Here is a 21,879-nt window from a genome sequence, read left to right as displayed (position 1 = left end):
TGCAGTTTAAAATGATGCTCTGCTCCTGCCTGATGTCTCCTGTGCTCTCAGCTCAGCACCAGCACGTACTGGCACGGCTTGTACCTGTCCAGTGGCCACATGGACCCAATGAACTGACCTTGATTGAGAGCAATGTCCCTGGATTCGTTTCTTTGCTGGGAATTCAAAAGGGGTTTAAAGCAAGTATTTTGGCCCTGGGGCTAGATATCGTGGGCTGCCCTGTGACCAAGTGATCACCCTTGATGCTGAGTGCAGGCAGCAGAGCCAGGGCACACCACCTTGGACTTTTATCTCTACAGTGGACATCTGAGCTTTTCGAAATGGAGCTTCTTCTCCTTCTGCTACACCAATACAAGAAATTTGAGCTTCCTTATTTCACTGAACCCGGCTGTATTTCTGGTCTGCAAAGTCAACAAGAAGAGCAGCCAGCTTTTTGGCTCCCTTGGAAACTTTGCAGTCCAAGAAAATCAGACGAAACATTTGAATACGCTCGAGTTTGTTCGTCAACAGTCTGATTTCTTAGGGACCTGACCCTGCCTTCAGGCCGACCGACGCTGCACCGACAGCAATATTTTTGGGTCCTGTGTGAAATACTCCTGCACCGGTCCCACTGCCAAGTCTTGCAAAAGTTCCCAGGCTTGAGGGGCTGCCGCTGGATGTGAGGAAGAAGCATCCATTGCAGGGTTCATCTGAGTTGCTGAAACATCTCAAGGCACCACGGAAGGGCCAGAAGTGAGGAGAGATGTGCACCATGTAAAATACAACTCAGTAAAACCACCAAAATGTATACAGGTGAGTGCCTGGCATGTCACAGTGCCTGTTACAGAAGGCTGAGGTTGGAAGAGACCTCCTCCAACCTCCCCAAGCATCACCATGGGCATCTCACCATTCATGCCATGATGCATCCCTGGACTGCCTTGGTGGATGGGTGGGATTCCTTGTCCCAGCTACTTTGATTGTGCCCCACACAGGAAATTCAGCATCTAAAGTATATGTCTAGTGTTAAAGGATATAATTTTATCTCTTTGCCCTGCCCAGGGTCACCAAAGGACACGGACCCACATGTAGGACACCCCAGCCCACCCTGGAGAGCCTCCCTTCCACAGATGTGCCCTCTCAGCTCTAAGCAGCACCCCAAGGACCCTGGGGTGCTTCATGTGATGGGAAAAGCACCCCTTAACACCCAAACACGCTCATCACCCTGAATCCTCTACGGAAACTTGTCCGTAAAGCCCGTCCGAGGCGCGGCACCAGGCCATGGCCTGGGGACGAGGCATCCGGCCGAGACCACAAGGTGGAAAGTTCAAGTGGCTGCTGTTTATTTGGCTTTGCAGAGAGCAGTCGCCCAGCCTGAACATAGGCCAAGCACCTTCCCATCGCAGGAAGCGCCGTGGTAGTCTTTAAATAACCACCAGTGGTCAGGGCTTTGGTTTACAGCTCTGCTGGATGGAAAACCATCCCTCACACCACATCTGCTTCAGCTGTTTCCTGAGTGTAACTGGCATCTGCTCACCTCCCTACCTCCTAGGTCTTCATCTTCACACCCACCAGGCCCGTTTGCTTCATGGAAGCTATTTAGAGGCAGAAAAATATCTCCAAGCATAGGCACAAAACCACATATGGCCTTTTTGTCCCTTCTGCATTGAAGATGAACTCTTACATCCTACTGTCAAAGTTTCACTTTGCTTCTGTGTAAACTAGCACCCTCCCTGCCCTACTGTGAAGGTCCACATTCAACATCTCACCATACTTCAACAACCACCTGCAGCCTTTCTTCACCACCACAAGTTGCTCCTCGCCTTCCAGCCACCGTTGGTGCATTGCTGGTTCATATGGTTAAAGGCAAGAATAAAGAATAAAATGCTTCCCTTGGGGGAAGAAAGAAGAAAATGCCAAGATTCCCCCCCCAAAAGAGGTTTTCTCATGTATTTTCCTGAGGGATTTGAAGCTAGAAACCTTGCCAAGACCTGGCCTGAAAGGGTCACCCAGCAAATCCCACTTTACCAATGGAAAGTTCCCAAACACCATTCACTGGCAAGCCCAGCTGGTTTGGGATTTTGGCAATGGAAGCTTGCTGTGACCCTGGGGGATAGAAATAGGGTATTTTTTTTACCTATAGCTGTCATTAACAGATGAGCCTAAAATGACAGCTGGCAAGAGGAAGCTCCATAAACAAGCAAAATAACTTTTTACAGTCAGAAAACAAGCCCTTGCCCTGACCTTCTCTTGGGCAGATTCACTGCCATGCTCCAAACCAGCATTTTATTTTAAACTGAGCTTGGAAAAAATAAAAACAAAGCTGCTTCCTTGACACTTAAGTCAGGTAAGGACACAGCAGGCTATTCTGCCTTAAAAATAAGCCCACTCTTGTATACACATGGCATTTTAAAATAAGCTTATGAAATATAAACACATGGGCTTTTACAAACAGATAATTCAGGCTCACTGAAACCATTTAATCGGGACTGAGCCGAGCTTCCTTCACTGCTTCAGAGATCTGTGCAGGGGATGCTAATTTAGATCCCCCCCAAAAAACCCTCTTAGAGACAGATACAACACTCTTGCAAACATGCAATTCCATTTCCAGTTTTGCCACCCTCCTGTCCCTTGAAAGGGTGTCTCTAAATAATGCAAAAAGAATCAAAAGGCTGCCTTTTTTCCTAAGGACCATCCCTGGAGCTGCATTTTTGCCTCCGTTTGGAACCATGAGGTTATAGGATGGAGAAGTTAGGGTGGGAAGGGTTCCCTTCCAACCCATGCACACATGAGCACTTTCTGTGCTGCCTACTCCACTGCAGCACTGAGATGGGTAATTTCTCTACTTGTCCCTATCCTCTACGCCCCAGGAGAGGAGCCAACCACCAGGAAATCTGGGCTGTAAAAATAAAACAGAGTCATGGCTTTGGAGGGGCAGGTGCAAAGGGAGGAACTATTTTTAACCCTTATTCTGCAAGAGGGGAACCCTGGGACCCTGCGAGTGGGGCTGTCTGAGAACAGATTTATTTGGAGGCAGTGGAAGGGTCTGACTGGTGGTTAATCCTGGTGCTGGGTGCTTGGGGCTGGGGGAGTGGACATCAAAGCATTCTTTTATCTGCTGGGAAAATGGGGAGAGGCGTCAGACAGCGGCTCTGCCTCTTCCCTGCATGGCTGCTGGGGTGACAGGCGGCATGGATCTCATGCCTGCAGCTCTCCAAGATCCAGGAAAGCTGTCTAGATATCTGAGCAGACCCTTGGGGATGGATCTTCTTGCTCGATTTGTTGAGTTTCCATCCTGCTGCAAGCACAAGCCAGGTAAACAACAAGAAGAGGAGATGGGGACACCAGGTGAGAACTAATAGGACCCCAATGGGCTGCCACCAGCCAGAAAAGGTACTAATGACTTTCTTCCACACCAGCTAGCCCCAGACAAACACCTTTCAGACTTTGCACTTTATTCCCTAATAGAGAATTAAAGGGCATTTGCCATGTCTGTGGAGCAAGCCAACTCCTGGAAGTATCATCTCCCCATCCCTTATACTAACTATATTTGAAGCATGGGGCAGTCACCTCCCTAATTTAAGAAGTACAATAGGATAACTCCTGGAAATATGTTAGGATAATAGTTAGGATAACTAACCAGAAATAGGTTATTTTGACCTGTTTCTGTTGACACCTTTCTTATGCTTTAGGACCATTCCAACCACCCCTTGGCATCATGACATTAACAAAAATCCTAGTCATAAGGATGGAGGACAGCAACCTTGAGGAAGCAGACCTTTGGTAGGATATACCAGCTGAAGAAGACAGACACAAGGAGCACACTCCAATAATGGAGATGGTGGAGTTTCACCTCAAGCTTGACTGAGTATTGGTTTGGGGGGGGATACTCCAAGGTGAATACTCTAATTTGAATAAAAGATAGAAAATCACTTTGCACTAAGGACTGCCTAAAGTCTTCCACCATTTGATGGGGACTCTTGTTCCCTTGTGGCAGGAAGACACTGGTAAATGTAATGGTCCTGCCATCAGAGACCAACCACCTAGGAGTAAAAGAGCTGGTCCATCCATGGATCCCAGAGGAGACTCAGGAAGGACCAGCCTTCCTTGATAGAGGAGGCAAAAAAGAAATTTTAGGAATTTGCCCTTCATGAGCTGAATACCAAGTGCTGATGAGTGAGAGAAGTTGCAATATGAGCTCCCAGTGAGCTCATGAGAACAGTGGCTGGTGTTCCTCTGTCCATGCTGGGATCCACAGTAAAAGCTTTTCCTACCACAGAAGGCAATTCAAACATCTTGTGAGCGGGTTCTGCAGCAATCCAAGAGTTAACATCTGGCCTCTGAGAGCACATGAAAGATTTAGCAGGACCTGTCATCTCATAAAGGATGGCTAAGGTAACTTTGTCAAAGGCTGGCATTCAAGACTTCTCCAATTCAAGGAACCAAATGGCCCCAGGCAGGCTCTCCCAGAGGATTTTCCAGTATACCACATAAATCTCTAACCTCATTAAAGCTCCAAAGACCACGGAATCCAGCTCCTGACCTTCTCTGGAGCAGAAAACGACAAAACATTTCCTGTTATTTATAGCAGCTGGAGAGCCTGATGGGAAAACCCCACTTGTGAAACGTGGGCTGCTTGCCATGGTTGCTCTGTGGAGAACGGTCAAGCTGCTCCGAACTCCTGCCTGATGGACTGCTCCACCCCTGTGGCCACATCACCCTGGGCAAGAGGGTCCTGAAAGGCTCTGCAAAAGGAACAGAAGTATGGATCTCGGTCCCATTGGTTCTCCCAGGTCACTTTTGTATGGGACAACTTGCATTAGGCAAGGGCTGAGCACCTCAGGACAAGGGGTTTCAGCTGTGGGGCTACAAGGACCTGGCATCCCTTGAGTAGCACCTTCCACCTGTATGAGGCTCCCCCTAAATGTGTCTGACCTTACCTTGGGAGGTGCTTGTCAGCCTTTCAGGGAAACTGAGGAAAGACCACAGCCCCTTTGACTGCCTCCATTGGGTGCTACCCACCTCCTCAAAGCACAGCAGGGCACGCACTGGCATGTTTGTTTGCCAGCAGCCCAATTTCCACCACCCCAGCACACACCGTAGGTGCTTTCCAGCGCGCTTAGTCACGCAGGTGCAGGAAACCTCACAGCCCAAGGCAAGCTCTTCCTGAAAGAGGCCGGGTTTCGCCGTCGGCTTGTCAGGCGAGAGCCTCCCGATGCAGGCCCCGCTCAAGACAAACGTTTGCTGTCATGCTGTCGAGGAGGATTCCCATAGCTTCTGTCTTGGGCTGGCGCCAGCATGGGTTTTCTGCTTGCTTCCAGGCCGAGGGAAGCAAGCTGCTCGTCACGCGCTGCCGTGAGAGGCTGTGAACGAACCTGCCAGCCACGACAGGAGCAGCCAGCTCCGGAGCTTGAGGGGCTCGGCCGCCATGATGGCGGCTCTTCTCCAGGGCCTTGTAATGACCACTGCCCCCTGGGCTAGGGGAACAGCAGGGTGACAGTGAACATCTCCCATGCCAACGCAATGGTCAGCAGCTGCTGAGATTTAGGAGCACTCTGAGAGCAGCACAGGTTACACTCCTGAACTTCACCTTCATCAGGAAGCTGTTGCTCCTGCCCAAGCAATGATGCTATAGGTAGGATTCAGATTGAGAGCAGAAATGTGAATTTATGGGGGCAGGAGTTTCATTAGAGGCGTCATTAACATGGTTTGGGTTGGAATGGACCTTTAAAGGTCATCCAGTCCAAACCCTCTGCAATGAGGTAGATCAACAGAAACCATTTCAGCTCCCTCTGAAGGAGTCACCTGGTTCCTGGATTCTTGGAGGGTTCCTCCTGTCCTTCCCTGACTGCCCTAACTCCATGGTAAGTGAATCCCCATGCTCCTGTGGCCACTGTGGGAGACCAAGACCCCTACATACCTCATCCTCAGCAACAAAACCCTGAACCAGAACCATGGCCAAGACCACAGGTGCATCTCTGAAGAGCCTGGCCAGATCTCCTCCCAGGGAGATCTCAGTCCCTGTGACTGACAATCTCCTTCTAAACAGTCCCCAGGCTGTTTGCCTGCAACTCCAATTAATAACACCTTATTCTGTCAACAAAATCGGGTCAGCAGCAATTCATAGACTTCACACTGGTTAACCTTTTTCCACCAAACAAGCCCAGGGATATTTTGACTCTCTGCCCTTGAGAAGTTTATTTGTGTAGGATCTGTCTACTTACCAGCTTCCGGCAATGAAAAGACACACAAGGAGTATAACTGCTTTCTAATAGCTAGGGAAAGGCTTTATGGTTGTGGCTGGAGCTCAAAAAGCAGAGAACCTGCCAAAGCTGCCTGAGACTCCAAGGGGCTTGTAACTAGCCTGGGAGAGAAATCAGGGTGAGTGCACCATCCCAGCCATCAACCCCAGATGCAATGAGATCTTCTGTGGAGAGACCCTATAGGAGTTCTTGCTGGAGAGAAAACAGGCGGACTGAGGTCATGAAGCCCCAAACAGAACCCAACAGAGAAGGCACATCAGCAAAAGCCATGCCCACTTTCACCTTTTTCCATGTCCCACCACCCAGGAGGGGATGACCCAACACCAAACCAATCCCCAGCGCCCTCCACTGCCAAGGACATTTGATACTCCCAGCATTTTGAAGCAACAGCAGACACAGAGAGTGGGTCCAAGAAACAGGACTATCATAACCTTTGCTGGCAAGGATTTCACGCCTTAGAGAAGCAGAAAGGCTGTGGAGATTTCTTCACCTTCCTCCCAAGATGTGTGGGATGCATCTCTCACCATGGGCTGCAGCAGCTCACACATGTTTCTGCTGTGGGCAGCCCAGAAACCTTCACCAGGATTCAAAACCATTGGGGAAAAAAAGGGATCTGACCGAGACTCCTGCACTGCCTGGACTCTCCTGGAAAATTATTTACAGATGCTGTAACTGGCTGGCGTGCTCTTCACCCAGACAGAACAAGCATCTGGCAGGCCCATTATTTAAGAGGCATTACAGTCTTGCTTGAAGGGTGTGTCCTGGAGAGCCTGGAGATTTATTGTCCAGATATAAAGTGACTGAGCTCTGTCCCAGGAGCACCGGGAGGGAAAAGCAAAGAGTTTCTTCATGAAAGAGCCTGCTTATCACAACTGCAACTATTTGCACATGAAGGGGAGGCCAGAAGGGCAGAGGCACCCCAGGGTGACTCGGGGAGGTGACATGGGGCTGGCTCCAGCGGGTGCTGCCAGCTGGAGGAGGGAGTCTGGTGTGGTGGAGGACCGTCTGTCCCGGAAAGGGGTACAGAAAGCTATGCCTTTTAACAGCAGTTGGGATATTTTCTCCACCACATTCCTCTCCCTCCAGTAATCTTGTGGGAGCCTGGAAAGATGGGTTGTGAAACCCAATTCCTCCATGCTGGCAGCTCTGTGGGAATGCCAGCAGCCAGAGCAGCTTTGCATGGGGGCAGGACCAGCTTCCATCTCATTGCAAATGCTGAGACACTGATAATTAAACCGGGTGGCAAGGAGAAAGCCTTTCCCACCACATAACTCCTTCCCAGCCTGGCTTGTCCTTACAGCAGGGTAGACTCAGACATTGTTTCTCAGACTGGGGCAAAGGATACAGCAGGCTCAGCATGACGCAATGCTGCATTTACCTCTTCTTGAGATTTGGGTGAGGTCATGAATTTGCATCACTTTGGGCTGTATTTGGTCAGGGATAGAAAGTTAAATTGTCAGAGTTTCGGAGTAAATCCCAGTTCAGAGCAGTAGCTGGAAGAAAAGCCCAGTGGGATGCACTGGCTCCTGGGTGGCTCCTCCAGGCCAAGCAGAAGGACCTTGTGTGGTGCCTAACATCATCCATCCCACCGATGGGCATCAGGTCGCATCTGGCAGCGGTCCATGAGGATGCTGATCACAGCCACGTGCCAGGCTGTGCTGTGCATGCCTGCTGGTGGTGTGCATCCATGTGATGTGCCTTTGCCCACCTCTGGTACCAATTAAAGTCACTAATAACTTTAGCAAGAAAACCCTGAATCAAGAGCATCCCGTGGCGGGCTTCCTAACACTGGCCAGATGTCCTGGCGGGTGCTGCAGTGACCACAAGCGTGCAGGTGGCTTTGCAGGGGGAAACTAAAGAAAAAACCCTGAAATTATGGGTCACTGCCATCAACCCATGTCTTCTGGGCTCAAGAAAACCGAACTGAGCTGGTCCTGGATGATTTGTGGACTGGGCTTGGGTAAGGTCCCAGGGGTTGTAATGGTTTTATTTAGGGCGTGCAATAACCTTTGGCTCCTATTGTATTTGCATTTGCCAGAAAGACAGTTGGTCTGGCTGGGTTAAAGCTGGTGGTAATTACATGCCAATGGCTTCTCTGTAGTGAGGAGGGGCAACATGGAAAAAGAGAAGTGTGTGCACGTTTTCCCCCCCTCGCTGCTTCACGCAGAGATGGCCCCTCGCCCTCCCACAAGCAGAAATCTGGCTCGTGCCCAGTGTTGGCTCTTTGGAAAGTTAGTGACAACGTAGTCCAGAAAAGGAGGAGAGATGTGGAAATCACTCCTGGTGTCAAAATGCATTTCGTAAGCAACCAGCAATATCCCCTGAAGGACATCCTCTGCCTTACCCAGCCATCAAACCAGCAAGCAGCCCTCCCCACTTCCCAAACACATGCCTGAAATGCAAAACAGATGCTCCAAAATGCCTGGTTGAGGATGTTCCTTTTCATCTGGTAATTGCTGCTTCCGAAGGAAAAGATCATTAGCAGTCCCCAGCCCTCTGTAAGTATCTGCCACCTATTTTTCATCTGTTTTGGGCTTTAGAGCATCTTCAGATTTAGCATCTAGAGCCATCCTGCTGATCCACATCCCCTCTCCCCAGCAATTAACAGCCAACCTCAGACACCTGCCCAGTATTTGAATCCCTGGGGCTGGTTTACAGTCACCAACTTGCCACCCCCTGCACATAATCCCCTTACAAGGGATGCCAAGGTGCCACTGAGATGGCCACCACTGCTCCCCCAGCACCAGCCAGGCATGGTGCAGCCAAGCTGGCCTGGCGTGTGCAAAAAATGAGGTGCAAAAAGCAAAACATGTTGCAAATTCAAAAATAAGATGTTATTTGCAACAATGGTAGTGGTAACACCTCCACATAAAACTAGAGGAGGAGGAAATCCCCCCCCCTCCAGCTGTTACAGCTGTGGCCCCCAGAGTTTTGACTTAGACAAGCCCAAATTTAATTGAGGTACATTTGCACTGAGGATTTCCTCTCGCCCACTTCAGCCACTGCATTTCTAGCTTTGACAAATAAACAGCCAGTCTTCAAACCTCAGGTTCTTTATTGCTGGTGGTTCCTTCCCCTTCATTTCTAAGAAATGAGTAACAGGAGCAGAAGGTTGCAAAGCATGCACTGACCACCCCGGGCTTTAAATACTGCAAGAAATCAAAGAAGTGGGGAGAGAGGAATGCAGATGATCGACTGCAGGGAGAAAAATGCCCAGCTGCACCCACCACGAGTGCTGGAATCAGTGGATGGTGACTTAGGTGGTGAGAAAATGTGATGCAAAAAGCAAACCCAGCAATACCACTGATGAGCACAGCAGGCGATGCGCTCCTGCGCCGGAGCTGCGGCTGCGGAGGCCTCACAGTCTGCCTGGAAACAGCTCAGGGGTGGGAAGTTAATGCCCAATCATAGAATCATAGAATCATCTGGGTTGGAAGGGACCCCAAGGATCAGAGAGTTCCAACACCCCTGCCACAGACAGGGACACCAACCTCCAGGCCTGGATCTGCACAAGGTTGCCCAGGGCCCCATCCAACCTGGCCTTGAACACCCCCAGGGACGGGGCAACCATCACCTCTCTGGGCAGCCTGTTCCAGCACCTCACCACTCTCTCTGTAAAAAACTTCCCCTTAGTATCTAATCTAAACCTTCCCTCCTTTAGCTTTAATCCATTCCCCCTTCTCCTGCCATTATCTACCCTTTTAAAAAGTTGATTCCCCTCCTGTTTCTCTGCTCCCTTCAGGCACTGGAAGGCTGCAGTGAGGTCCCCCCACAGCCTTCTCTTCTCCAGGCTGAACAAGCCCAGCTCCCTCAGCCTCTCTTCATAGGGGCTGCAGCCCTCTAATCATCTTTGTGGCTTCTCTGAACCCTCTCCAACAGTTCCACATCCTTCTTGTATTGGGGGCCCCAGCTCTGGACACAGGACTCCAGCTGGGGCCTCACAAGGGCAGAGTAGAGAGGGACAATCACCTCCCTGTCCCTGCTGGCCACCCCTCTTCTGATGGAGCCCAGGATACCATTTGCCTTCCGAGCTGCAAAGAGCACACTGCTGGCTCATGTGAAGTTTCTCACCTACCATGACATCCAGGTCCTTCTCAGCAGGGCTACTCTCAAGCAGCTCTTCTCCCAGTCTGTATCTATGTCTGGGATTCTTCCAGCCCAAGTGCAACACCCTACACTTCAATGGACACCAACATGATGGACTAAACATCCATGACCTGGAGAAGATGAGCTTGGGGTCAAAAATCACTTAGTGAGGAAAGATGTGATAGGGCCTTCTGGTTTCCTCCCAGGAATGCGCTGCCCAGCCTCAGCGCTGGATTAGCATCACTCTCCCTGACAGCAGAGATGAGCATTAGGGGGAACAACTGGGTTACAGCAGCCAAGAGGCTTCGCTGAAAAGCGTGAGAGATGAGAATAATCCTGCTAATAGCTGCAGAGCCCAGCACCTCCTTGATGATGCCAATTTACATGTGGTTTAATGAGGGTGAGGCATGATGGAAGGACACTGCAGGGGAATATAAAATCCTGCTGCAAACGGACACATGCTGATGTACTTCAGATTAGGTAGCATGAAAAAAATAAAAGCCCAAACTAAAAATAGGTTCCTAACTAAAGGAAAACTTGGAAGGAAGTAAGGAGCTGGTGAGTGTTGGCACCCAGAGCATCTTTCTTTCTATCAAAGGTACCAGTTGAGCTCTGCCTGCCAAGGAGAAGGCAGGGGTCCAAATCGGGATGGGCAAACCAGCATCACCAAGTGTAGTAACAGGACTTCCAAAGAAAGTGCAAAAAAGGCATCCACATGCAAAGAAAATCTGCAACAATGACACTGCACGTGGCAGGGACAAGAACAGATGGGGGAAAAGGACTTGGGGGTACTTAAGGATGCAAATCTGGACATAAGTCAACAGTGTGCACTTGCAGCCCAGAAGGACAATTGCATCCTGGGTTGCATCTAAAGAAGTGTGACCAGCAGATGGAGAGGGGATTCTGCCCCTCTGCTCTGTTCTGGTGAGAACTCATCTGGAGTGCTGTGTCCAGCTTTGGACCCCTCAGCACAAGAAGGACATGGACTACTTGACGCAGATTCAGAGGAGGCCACAAGGATGATCAGAGGGATGGAGCACCTCTGCTATGAAGACAGGCTGTGAGAGTTGGGGTGGTTCAGCCTGGAGAAGGCTCAGGGGAGACCTTATTGTAGCCTTCTAGTAGCTGAAGAGGACCTACAGGAAAGCTGGGGAGGGCACGTAGTGATGGGATGAGAGGAAATAGTTTTAAACTACAGTAGGGGAGGGGTAAATCAGACATTAGGAAGACATTCTTTACTTTGACGGTGGTGAGGCACTGGAACAGGTTGCCCAGAGAAGCTGTGTAAGCCCCATTTCTGGCAGTGTTCAAGGCCAAGGTGGATGAGGCTTTGGGCAACACGGTCTAGTGGAGGTGTTCCTGCCAATGGCCGGGGTGTTGGAACTAGATGACCTTTGAGGTCGCTTCCAACCCAAACCATTGTATGATTCTGATGCATTCTGTCATTCTATGAAATCAGACCCCCAAGGTGAGGAATTGCCACCCCTGGTGGGAAAGCAAACACCTCACAGCAGTTCCTGTATCAGAGCAGGCCCCCAGCCATCACCCTGAGCACTGAGTTTTGCAAGGTCTCATGTATGCAGCCTCGACCTCCCTTGGTAGGGTTCTCATCACAATACAACACACCCAAAAGGGGAGTAGTCCTAAGGAGCCGCACGTGTATTTTGCTGTGACGGACTTAAAAGAGTTATAAATCTACTTCAGCCTCTGAGCAAAGTGCCTGGCACAACCCTGCACAGGAAACGTCTGCCTCAGAAGACCGGGGCTGACATTATCATGAGATTAGCATGGGTGGGAGCGCCAGCGGTCGCGCCACTACCCGAGGTTGCCAACTGAGAGGGAAGGGTGTTACTGAAGGCTGCATTAGGAAGTAAGTATCATCTTCCACCAAAATGGCTTTGGTATTGCAAAAGAGGAGTGTGAAATTAGATGATGGCTTTACATCTCAGAGCCTTTGTCAGCAGGAAGGATGGTTGGGGGATCCTTCTGCAGGTTGGAACCATCCCTGGAGATGTGAAGAGGCAGCACAGTGGGTTCTCCCTTGTCAATGGGAGGATGAACTGCAACCGTTGAGTCGCTGGGGCTGTCTCCACCGCAGGGATGGGGAAGCCTGGATTCCCTTACACCCCCTCCATCCCTTCTCAACCAGGAGCACTGTGGTTATTTAGGTTGGCAGACCCACAGCACTCAGCACAGCCTGCCAGAGGATAAATACCAGCGCAGGGAAAAGAGCCATCGGAGCTAAAAGCCAGTGTGGGTACAAGATGAACAAGGCCAAATGGGTACGAGTCATCTCGTACAAATAAATTTAAGCTGGAAACAAGAGCAGTTTGTATCTGCAACAAGGCTCTGGCAGCAGCTTTCCCGGAGGACTTGCCAGGGTCAAACGGCTTGTTAGCTTTAAGAAGGAAGACAGTGGGGGTTCTGCACTGTGGCTGCCTATTACAGCAGGGAGGGACCAGCCGAAAAATTGGTGGTGGCCCTGGGGCTGGCTTCAGCAGGACACAAGTCTTCTGTCACAGCCCACATCACACCCATTGACTATGCCTGTGCTGGTGGGGAATGGAGGGATGCAAACCCCACTCGCTGGCTCTCGGAGAGAGGGAAGCTGCACGGGGAGAAAAATACAAAGGCACAGCTCCCTTTTTCCAGCTGACAGGAGCTTAAACACCAGCTGGGATTTGGGCTCCGGGCCCTCTGTGAAATTCAGCTTGGCTTGTCTTAAGACAGCAGCTCTACTCCCCAAGCACCCTACGAGCATTTCAGTAATAGGAGGGGGAATCGGACCTACTTGTCAAGCACGTTGCTATTTGTGTACATGCTGCGTACCGGAGGGAAGCTTGAAGAACAAGTCCCCTTTTTATAGCGCCTTGTATGCTGGCAGTGAGCCTGCAAATTAGAAGGAATTCAGAGAGAAGCAGCAGCAGCAACAACAACAACAACATCAACAACAACAACAAAGCCTACGGGGCTGGAGGAATTAGTTTTGAAGGAAGAAAATACCCAGGAGAACTAAGTGTGTGGTCTGGTGGATGTGACTTTGGGCTGGGACTGCACCCATTGCTGTCCCATCCGTGACAAAGCTCCCTGAGCAATCTGCAGGTTTCTCTACCTGTCCTTAAGAAGGGAAGATGTGTTTTCTCCCACCTCAGGAGCCAGCTCTGCCACGTTCATGGAGAAAATAAGTTTTAAAAATTACATACATAATAGAAAGTTAATTAAGAAGCTGCCAGAGCAAAGGACAGATCATGAACAGAATCATTTTGAGCTGGGAGCAGCCAAACCACAGCAATAAAGGGTGCATGGGGAGGAAACCCTTTCTACAATGGGGTTTTCTGGGGTGGTTTTACCCCAAAACAGCTCAGTTCATCCCCAACCCCTTCGATGGTGTGCAAGCTTCCTGCCTGGATGTGGCCCTGGTATCAGCATCCCTATCGTTCAGGGCAGGAGATGACCTGGACCATGGGGTTAATCACCAGCCTTCAGCCCAGCTGCACTTGCACTGGCGGCAGGGCACCAGAGAGAGGACTTTAGCAGGAGCTCAACACTGTCCTTGCAAAAAAAAAGGCTTGGATTTCCCAGCTTGGGGTACCCAGCCTTATGGGAATATCCCTGTGATGCTCCTGGGGACACGTCACCTGGGAACACCAGCACAGCAGCATCCATGGAATGGATTGCCCAGGGAGGTGGTGGCATCCCTTGGGGTATTCAAAGAAAGGTTGGATGAGGTACTTAGGGACCTGGTACAGATGTTGGATAGGGACATGGTTTAGTTAGTAATATAGGTGGGTAGGGGGATGGTTGGACTAGATGATCTTGGAGGTCTTTTCCAAGAGTAATGACTCTGTGATCCAGAGCCTTTGAGGGTAGGGACGTGGGGATGGGAAAAATTCTCCTGTTTTATTGAACAAAATCCTTGTTTTTCTGCCCATCACAGAGCAAGCATGAAGCTGTAATTTGGCAGTGACAGGGTGCATGAGAGGAGGGGACACAGAGACTGGGAAGCTGGGTTGGACAAGCTTTCCCTTAAATGCCCCCTGAACGCCACCTTAAAACATATTGAACCAGGGGCAGTGGAGGTTACTGGTTTGGTATGAGAATTTTCATGAGCATGAGAAAAAAAAAGAAGAGAGGGAAAAAAAAAATACTACATTGCTCCAAAGTTCTGGGTTTTTGTTTTTTTTCTTTAAAAAAAGCAAGCTTCAGGGGCTCTGGGAGAGCAAGGCTCACTGCAAAGTTTGTTTTCTGTTGTACCCATGTTACCAAGCAGAGCTGGCTGAGGAATGCATGGTGAGGGGTGCCTGGCCAGGCTGCACCCCCCAAACCAGGTATGAGGGCATGGTGAAGGTCGCTGAGCCTGGGCACTGCCTGCAGCCCAGGCCACTGCTCTGCAACCCATCTTAATGCAAGCTCTGCTTCCATTTCTGACCATCACATAGTGTGTGCAGCTAGTAAATAAACACAATATACCCATTAAAAAAGCCATTTCTAGAGATAGGATCATCAAGGAAATTCCTCCAGTGTCTTTCCCCACTGTGCCAGGGGACAGTGAGGTGGCCAGCAGCTCCCAAACCCTTCTCCAGAAAAGTTCAAACCCTCAAATACTTGGAATTGCTCTTTGAGGGAATTTATTTTAAAGCCGCTTTAACGGCAGCTGGGAATTACCAGGGAGGCACTTTGCTCTGCTATTTCCCAGCTGCTGACCCCATTCACATGAAGGGGGCCCTGGGCAGTCACCCAGCTCGGGAACATGTGCCGAGCCAGCACTGCCTGGAGTTGTACCCAAATTTCCCCTCACCTCAGGTCACAGGAGGGGTATGGCAAGGGCTGAAGCAAGGTCAGAAGCAAAAAAACCCCACCCTAATTCCCACATCCAGCAAAAAGGAAGCAAGTTGGCTTAGCTGGGATGCTGTGGGGTTATTTTTTGAGATCCTGCTCCCATGAGAGCTGAGAATTGCACCCAACTGCATTGCTTCTTCCCTGGAGTGAAAGCAGAACTTGGAGGCTGGGACCCTCCAAAAACCCAAGCCAACATCCCCACATGCTGGTGGCACATTGTTTTTAAGAAGTGTTTTGTTCTTAAAATAAAATGGTTGTTGAACAGAACCACTGAGGGCAAGTCTTCAGGTAAGCATTGGCAGGACTGTGAGCAACATGTCCTGGTTGGAGGATGTCCCCACCGGTGCTGTGGTGGTTCTTCTTGCAAAGAAGGGTGTTCCCCTGCCCACCCTGCTGCCCAGAGATGGTTATGGAGCCCTTCTCTGCTCCACATCCAGACCTGGAGGTTGGTGGCCCTGCCTGTGTCAGGAGGGCTGGAACTCTATGATCCTTGAGGTCCCTTCCAACCCAGACCAGTCTATGATTCTATGATTCACACCTACAATGGGACACCTCCGTGACCCTGGCTGACTCAAACCGTAGAGAAGAGGTCTGGCAAGAGATACAGGCAGGTGGGATGGGGTTGGTGGCAGGCAGAGACAGCCCCATGCCCAACTGTTGCTGGATGCAACCCCACCTGCAGCTGCACAGCCAGCCAGCAACCACCAAGTCACCTGGAGTGAAGGGAGTTCCCAAAGCCACAGGCAAGGGTTGGGCTGATAGGCATCTGCCCCCATCGTCACGGTGCCTGTGACCCCGTGCCAACTTGCTTCTCCCCGCTGTCATGCTCGAAAGACACTTGTGGAAAAACACAGCAGAAAGGAGAGGGTTTGAGTGGCAGGTTGGAAAAGGAGCGGGGGAAGAAAACCACTCGGTAAAGAGGGAAAGGCTGAAGGACACAGGAGTTTCCATTTCAGTGCAGAACTCCCAAGGGTGCCGCTGGCAGCTTTTATTGACCAAATCGCCCACTCTCAACAAGCTGGCCTTGCAAACTGTGGCAGGGGAGGGATGCTATTTCTGGTCAAGGTGTGTTCAACAGCGACGCTTTATTAACTCTATAATCAACCGGTGACATAGACGGAACTCAAAACACAAAATCAATGACCCTCCCAGGAAGGGCTCCGGCTTTGCAGGCACCACACCTGCATTGGCACCCCAACATCACCCCAAAAACAATTAAAGAAAGGCCAAGTGGTATTTTGCAATGCCAAAAAAACCCCACAGAAATAATAGAAAGTCAAAAGTCCAGCCAGACAGGTACATATAGTCTGCTTAAAAATATCAAAGGCTGCACCCTTGGCTCTGGCAACACAGCTGATACAGAGGATGGAGTTGCTTCTCTCAGAATTAGAAGGAAAAAATAATAATTGCCGTAATTAAATGAATTTGATACAGCCAGGTCAGGTTCATTAAGGGTGAAAGGCAACAGTGTGACTCCAAACCCAGCTGTTCTCTCCAGCCTGAAGGGTTGCATCGATACGATCTTCCCCAGCACAAGTCTGTGCGTGAACCTGTCACCCCCCCCCTCCCCACCCCTCTACCCCTTCTTTGCAAGGAGATAACATGCCACATCACCCCCAGCTCTCAAGTTAAACATCTTATTAACTGCAGTGACGTAAAAGAGGAAATCACTGAGAACTATCGCAGAGATGAGAGGGAGCACATTTACCATCCATCAGCTACGATAACGCCGCAGAGACATCTGCACGTAAAATTCATTCAGCTCCTCCTTCCCACCCCCCCAATTTTCCCATGTCATGGGAAACTAAACCTGACATCCAAACAGCCCAGATACAAGAGACTTGAGGTAAAAAAATATTTATAAGGTTAAGCAAATGCCAAAAAACCAACAACCCCCCCCCAAACCTTGCCTTTTAGGAAATCATTTGGATACAGACCCTGTGCAGCTGCAGCCACCCTCTGTGTCGTGTTCATCCCTCCTGCTTCGGCTTGGAAATCAGGCAGGGTGGGGAAGAACAAAAAAATAGAAAGGAAAAAAAAAAGCAGGGAAAAAAAAAACCCCAAACCCAGTGATATTGCAGCCGATGAGCCGCGAGAGGCTGTTGGCAAAGTGGTCCAGCAATCATCTGAAATTCAGACGGTCACGTGAGGCGCCTGTCTGCAGCTCCCGTGCAGCCCAGGCTCAGCACTTGGCCAAACTGCACACGCAGCGATTCGCCGCCTCTGAGATCTCCTGTTCTGCTCTCACCCTGTTTTCCCTCTCCCCATCTGAAAAGCCCCTAGCAGGACTTTGTGCTGCAAGGTGACTCGGGGTGGGAGGGGGAGGCTTTGTGCCAAAGCTGTACTTGGCCATGGATTTCTGCCATGCAAGCGCAGGGCACGCAGAAAAGCATCGCTACGCTGCAAAACCACCCCTCCTTTTAGGGTTTCCAGCTAAATCCCAGCCCCACAGGCAGCTGTGTCTTCACCAGGATGTGCACAGTGGCCATCACACCACCGCATCAGACTGGGCTGGTGCATGGCGGGCCCAGGGGGAGGATGGGGTGTCCCCCATCAGTGTGAAGGAGCACCCAGAACACATTGTACCCAATCCTGGGGCCAGCCTGTTCCTGGGCAACCCCAGGCATGCCCAAAACCAGCCCCCAAGCTCCCCGGGCAGCCAAGCTTGCATCAGAGAGCAGCAGGCTGAGCCCAGACACCTCTGGGGCAAGGTGGCAGCCTGCTTTCCCCCCCACACCTCTTTCTTTCCTTAGTATTTAATTCAATTTTCTAACTTTAATTTTCACCCAGGACATCGCTTTGCACCCAAAGGGACGCTTCATGCTCCTTCCTCCCCTGTCCTGTATCAATCCATGATGTGGCAGCTCCCAGGGACCCACTGGGACTGAGCAATCAGCTGCACGGAGCCAGCCTCACCACCCCACCTGCTAAAATCTGCAGGACGAGGAAAAAGTAATTAATTATTTTTTTCCCCTCTGCTTGCACCCATTAGTCACATAATAAATTAGCAAGAGGAATTAAAAAGACTTTATGCTCCATGCTGCCTTGCCTTCATTGCCCGGGTGGAGATGCCTTGCACTGCACTGAAGTCAGGCAGATACAGTGGGGCTAAAAAAAGAGCGTGTGGGGTTCTTTTTTGGGTTGTTTTAAAAAAAAAAAAAAAAAAAAGCTGGATTGCCTTTCACAGTGACTATATTTATAGGTAGAGCTGTTGAAATTTTAAGGGATCCTTGCCACAGGAATCCAGTGCCGTGTCTCATGTTCACAAAGTGGCGTAACTTGGCAAAAACGAACATTTCATGGACTGAAGGGTGCTGCTTTTTCCCCTTTCATTTTGGATAAAATCAGAGAGGGGAAAAGAAAAATTGCCAAATACACGTGGGGAGCCGTGCAAGCCCCTGCCACAGGCTTCAATCTGGATTTTCCAGGTTCGGAGTGTAGGGAACGTGACATTTCACACCCACCCCTGGCCCAGCACTTTCCTTTTCTATCAATGACCACAAAAATAAAACCCTTTAGTGGGTGTTTATTTTTGCTTTCAGTTTGGCTATCAGTGGCAAACACAAAGCTTCCTCTGCACTTTGTTTTATGGTTTCAGCTCCGGAGCAGTAAAACTTGCTCTCCCCATTCAAAGCTGCCCTGGAACGTCGTCCGCCAACACGCCGCGGCGGCACAGGATGCCCAGAAACCACGCGGTCTCAGCCCCAAAGTTTGCAATTTTCTTACACAACAGCATGCTACGCTGCTAAAACCTCATTTCATTCTCTAATTTATGCTATAAAGGCATGTTACACCAAGTCAAAAGACGCTACCACCCCGCCAAGCACGTCTGGATGCTAAACTTTTATTTCCCTATGGCAACATGTGCCTATTTAAGACAAAACCCAAACCATAATTAAAGTTATTGATAGAAGCCAATGTTTACTGTTTGCTATTTTAATATCAAGTGCTGTTGGATTTCAAGCCACTGATTTCCATCGCTTGCAGGGGATGATTAAGCTGGAAATGTGCCTAAATGCTGGGTTTTTTTGACGTATCTATGAGCACTTCTGCCGTCAAATCAAAGAAATGCACTTCGGGGGTCAATCCCAGCGGATGCTTCTCATCAGGGACAGCCTTGACTGGAAGCAGGAGAGTGATTTTTGAGCTATTAAGACACACATATAAATAAAATAGTTACAGTGAAAGCCTTTTGCTTCCTCAAGCAGCCATCCCTGTAAGTGGAGCCAAAGGGGCGAAGGCTGGCGGGGCTCTGGTGACGTGACTATTTTCAGCCTCAAGAAAGCCAAGAGAAGTATCGCTTTCCCTAAGGAACAAATTTCAGGTTGGAGCATTTACCAAAGGTTAAAAGTCTCTTCCTCTGCTTCCCCATGTATCAAATTCGGGGGCCGCTACCAGCATCTGACATTTCCCAAAAGCAGCTGTGTCAAGGACTTTGCTGCAACCTGGACGGTTAACTCTGAAACCTAATGACAACGTGCTATGGAGTTCCTAGATATATGTTAAATATGAATGCAGGATATTGGTGGGTGTACAAATCCCCCAGCTTTAAATCCACCTGCAGCATTTTCAACATACAGTATCAGCAACAACATCAGCAGTAACAGCGAAATTTAAATCTATCTCCCAACAGGGGAAGTAGATTCATCATATTTCATACACAAACACGCCACCAGCCCCATTTATTCATGCTACCCTTATTCCACTGCTGTCAATAAGCACAGGACTTCGTTAACACTCTCTTTTCTTGCTGATCCTCCTCCAGTGAGAAGGGCCCACGTAAAACCAACCCAGCAGCTCCAGACGCCCTGTCACCCCATTTACCCCAGCTACGCTTCAGCTCCTTCGAGCAGAAAGATGAAGCCGTAACCGAATTAGCTGGAAATTGGCAGCAGCACAAACGTGCCAGATTCCAGCTAATTGTCTGGATTAGTAATTCCAGCCGCATGCAAAATCCATCTCACCTACTGCACAGAAAGGCACTGCACGGGCTGTCCTCCTGCTGTGCAACCCACCTGCTCGCCCAATGGGTTCCACCAGCCTCCCCAGACCCCTAAACCTGGGCCAGCCCGGCGAAAGGCTCGTTAGCCTAATGGAAACGTGCTCAAATTTAGCCCAGGAGAGGCCGTCACTGCTGCAACTGCTGGTGCAGAGAGTGCAGCCCCGTATGCTTGATGCTGTTTCCTTACAAAGAGGTGGACAATGTCCATTGGGGTGGGAAATGTCCATCGGGGTGGGAAGACCAGACAGCACAAAGTACGTGCTTTCCCCCCACCCCTCCGCGGGAGCCCCCTTGGAATACAGCCTTGTGTCCGGCCTCGGATGGGGATGCTGAGGCTCCTTGGAGCCGGGAACCGTTCACGCCCGCTGTTTTGCGCCCTGCCTCGCACCCAGCTTTTGGCGCAGGGGGTGCTCTTCCTGTCGGGGGTGCTCTGCCTTGCCGGGGTGCGCTGCAGCTCGGAGCTGCCCCGGTGATGGGCAGCACCGCGCACGCTGCCCCGACGGGGTGGGTGGGTGGGGGGGGGGGGTGGCTGCGGCGTGCAGCATCGCACGTGGCTTCCACACCGGGGCTATTCCACGGTGCGATACCGTGCGTGGCACCCCCCCCTCTCCTCCGCTACCAGGATGGCTGCACTGTGCAACGCCTCTGCTGCTGCCAGGATAAGTGCACCGTGCAAGGCTGTGCGTGCCCCCCTCTTCCCGCCCCTTACTGCTACGGGGGTTCCTACACCGCGCGAAGCCCCCTCCCCAGGCTGCTACCGGCGTTACCGCACCGTGCAGCCCCCCTCCCCACCCCTCACGGCCTCCCCCCCGCCCCACCGCCGCTCCCGGGGGCACGGCACAGCGCAGCGCCGCGCACGACGCCCACCCCCGCCGGGCCAGCAGCGTGCTGAGCCGAGCCGTGCGCGGCCTCCCCCGCGCAGCGCGATCGCCCCGCTCCCGGCCTCCCCCGCACAGCGCGATCACCCCGCGCTTGGCCTCCCCCCCCCCCCCCCTTTCCCTCCCCTCCCCGCCGCGATCGCCCCGCGCCTGGCCTCCCCGGAGGCGGAGAAGGGATGGGGGGGGGAATCGGCTCCCCCGCGCAGTGCGGCGCCGGCCCCGTCCGCGGACGGTGGCAGCACACGGCCCCCCTCCCTCCCGCCCGCATTGTTGCGCGGCGGGCCCTCGTGCCGCCGCTTCCTCCTCCTCCTCCTCCTCCTCCTCCTCCCGCCGCGCCCGTCCCGCTCACTGACCTGCTCGCCGGCTCCGGCCGCGCCGCGCCGCCCCGCTCCGCTCCTCGCCGCCCGCCCAGCCCCGCTCCGGCCGCCCGGCTCCCGCACATGCAGCCGCCGCCGCTGCTGCCCCGCGCGCGCGCGCGCCCCCGGCTCGGCCACCCGCCCCCCCCCCCGTCTCCTCCTCCCGCACTGGCCCCGCCCCCGCGCTCCGGCAGCGCGCGGCCGCGGCGTCACGTGGCTCCCGGGAGCCAATGGGGAGGAATCCGCCTAATAGGGAGGAGAGAGAAGAGGCGGCGGGGATGGAGAAGGGGCGGGGGTAGAGGCGGGAGGAGCGGTGCGGTGGGCGGGGCCTCGCGGGGATGAGGCGGGGCTAAGCTTGCCGTGGGGACAGGGGGCTGAGGGGTGGCCCAGGGGGTGAGAGGGAAGGAGGTGAGGAAAGAGACGGAGAAGATGGAGAAAGACGACGACGACGACGACGATGATGATGATGATGAAGCTGA

The 21,879-nt window shown here is 51.7% G+C and overlaps 1 protein-coding gene across 1 annotated transcript in view; it reads right to left on the bottom strand.

Annotated features, from left to right (window-relative positions):
• The window catches only part of PTP4A3 (protein tyrosine phosphatase 4A3), a 46,973-nt gene extending 25,464 nt beyond the window's left edge, over nt 1-21,509 (bottom strand). The window contains exon 1 of the mRNA XM_084260792.1: nt 21,398-21,509. The gene's annotated coding sequence lies outside the window, so the exon portion shown is untranslated. The remainder of the gene's footprint in view (nt 1-21,397) is intronic.
• Nucleotides 21,510-21,879: the final 370 nt, after the last annotated feature.

The sequence above is a fragment of the Gallinula chloropus genome (assembly GCF_964237585.1).
Source record: "Gallinula chloropus genome assembly, chromosome: 2".
In the NCBI taxonomy this organism is placed as follows: Eukaryota; Metazoa; Chordata; class Aves; order Gruiformes; family Rallidae; genus Gallinula; species Gallinula chloropus.
This window is presented reverse-complemented; position numbering and strand designations above follow the sequence as displayed.